At 41.9% G+C, this 2,640-nt stretch overlaps 1 pseudogene; it reads right to left on the bottom strand.

The window, feature by feature from the left end:
- Positions 1 to 615: 615 nt before the first annotated feature.
- LOC142742020 (something about silencing protein 10-like) lies at positions 616 to 2,291 on the bottom strand (annotated as a pseudogene).
- Positions 2,292 to 2,640: the final 349 nt, after the last annotated feature.

Here is a 2,640-nt window from a genome sequence, read left to right as displayed (position 1 = left end):
GTAGACAATGCACAGCACTGAGCTTTTTAAATGGAAATAATTTTGATGTAAATTTTTTTCCATTGGACACCCTTGTTGCCTTGGGCCCCGGGCACTTGCCCATTTTGCCCTCGTTATAATCTGCCCCTGTACAGGTTTGTTTCAGTTGGCATCTGTATGATCCAACAAAAAAAATCATGACGCGCCATATTATGTTGAAATGCTTCCATAAAAGCATTGCCTCTAGCGGGCAATATTTAATCAATATGGTGCCCTCCATAGGCACCATATGGCAGCACATGAAGTGCCTATTGGTCCAAATTACAGAGCCATAGGGACTCTGTGCGCTGTCGTACAGGCGCCTTGAGGCCGTAAAGGGGTTGTCCAGGTTATAAAAATTATTTTCATATAGCCTATTAGGAAATTCTGAGGGGATTACTTATCTCTTGCCCAGAGTGGGGAGTGGTTACAAAGAGTATCTATCACTTTGGAGGCCTTGTCCTGTCCTTCATTACACAGACAACCAATTTATTTTTATTTTTTTCCATTCATGAAAATTGAGACTGTTTAATGTGAGTGTTACTTATTAAATGTGCGTGCGATAGGATCACAATAATAATAAGAATTGTCTTTGGAAATAAAAGAAAGTTACACAATTACAATTGTTAACTGTACAAATTTTTAACTCATAAATGTTAAAACTTAAGCTTGATGCTCTTCTTAACTCCAGCGCGGATACCAGAGATCTCCCCGGAATATCGGACTTCTTCCTTACGCACCTCACGTACCTGGCCCTTTGTGCGGATTTTAGCACGTCTGAACTTTTCTCTGTGCTTAACTCTTGGGTTACGAACAATCTTTCTTCTTTTTGGTGTAAGCCCTTTATTCTTGGCAATCTGGTAAGTGATGGCTCTCTTGGCATTGGGATCCGTTTCTTCATGTAGAGTCTCCTCAATAGTCTGCGCCTCCCCAGGTTTCCTTTTTTCTAACAATTTATTTTCCTTCATTCTGTAGTAATTGAGAGCATCCTCTTCATCCATATCGCTGTCATCGGGCTCCACAGGGCGCTTGACAGCAGCTTTTTTAGGCGGCTGACTGGTGGGAAGTTTTCTTTCAGAAAGTTTTTTCTGAAAAGCCTCTGATAATAGCAGACGAATTTGTGGAGATAACCTCTGATCCACAACCACCAAGTCATTTATCAGATTTCTGTATGTGACCAATCTTTCTATCACAGGGTGGCCGGTGACTGGTATTCTTTTTGCCTTCAGTTGCAGGTAGTAACTAATGTGTGTGCAACAAAGAAATGAAGAAAGCCTCCAGCTCACCTTGTATTGCTAGTTCATTAGAATAACCCCGCACGGATCCTCGTGTCGGTTCACGATGGTGTATAGCAGAAAAAAGGGGAAAGATGGATCCAGCGTGGATGCATTTAAAATGGAACGAGTTCCAAGTTTAATTAATCAAATAATTCTAAAAAAGAATAGGACTTGGTTGAAAGTGTAAGATCCTGGAGTGTGAGGAAAATATCCAGTGTAGAAAAAGCCTACGCGTTTCTGACGCTATCTGCGTCCTTAGTCATGTCTGGTAACCAACTTCAGCTTAAGATCTTGTATCAGCTCCATTAGCTCTGGTGATTCCTTCTTCAACAATTTCCTCTTCTCCTTGTCAGACATCTTCTCCAAATCCTTCACAATCTTCTGCTAAGCTGGTTTTTCTTCACTTTTTTCTGCAAATGCCTGGATGAAATCCAACCCATAATCTTCCTCATTGAGGGCCTTTGCTAGACGCAGCTGAACATTTTGCGCTTCCTCCTCTTCCTCTGCAACCTCGGCTTCCAGCTCTTCTTTGCTTTTCTTCACTTTTTTCTTGAGCTCTTTGTAGTCTGTGTCATAATACAGCTTTTTCCTCTGTCCCCACGCCAATTCATCTGGAAGACCATCTTTGTCACGATCTTCTAGATCACTGCCCAAGGAGATACGATCATCCTCCTTCTCATCATCATCATCATCGCCTCCTTCCTCCTCCTCCTCGTCGTCTTCATCATCTTCCTCAATATGAAGAGGCATAACCTCATCCTCACTGTCAATCTGTTCTTCATCGCTGCCAAATGTCACTCCTTTTTCTATCACCGTCATCAACTCCTTTTCATGGTATTGATCAATTTCATCATTATAGTAATCTGAGGATATCTCTTTGGATAAAGGGACATCTGCTTTGGACAGTGATTCATCGTACACATCTTCATTTGCTTCTTCTTTCCTAGACCATAGGTTACTCCGAGTTTTCACCATGATGCCTTCTTAGCCAGACTCCGCTCCCATGTGCATGCAACATCCAGTCTGTCCCAAAATATCGTCCCCCCAGCGACAACCAATTTTTTAATAAGACCTTTGTAATGCCTAATTTCCCCTGTGGTGGCACTGCAGGGAATTTGAACACTTACTGCCAGCTTTCTCCACCGATAACAGATGATTGCAGGGGGCCTAGCATAGAAACCCTTTGTGATCAGCTTAATGTCAAGGGACCCTTCTTCCAAGAAAGGATTGTCCTAAATGGACAACCCCTTTAAGCTGTTTGAATTTCTTTCATAGTTTACCAATAACTTAGCTATATAATGTTTTAGTTAGAGGGTCCAGTGAGATGGGAAATTCATTCCTGCAC

The sequence above is a fragment of the Rhinoderma darwinii genome, chromosome 1 (genome assembly GCF_050947455.1).
Source record: "Rhinoderma darwinii isolate aRhiDar2 chromosome 1, aRhiDar2.hap1, whole genome shotgun sequence".
NCBI lineage: Eukaryota > Metazoa > Chordata > Amphibia > Anura > Rhinodermatidae > Rhinoderma > Rhinoderma darwinii.
The sequence above is the reverse complement of the archived record's forward strand: the minus strand, read 5'-3'. Positions and strand labels throughout refer to the sequence as shown.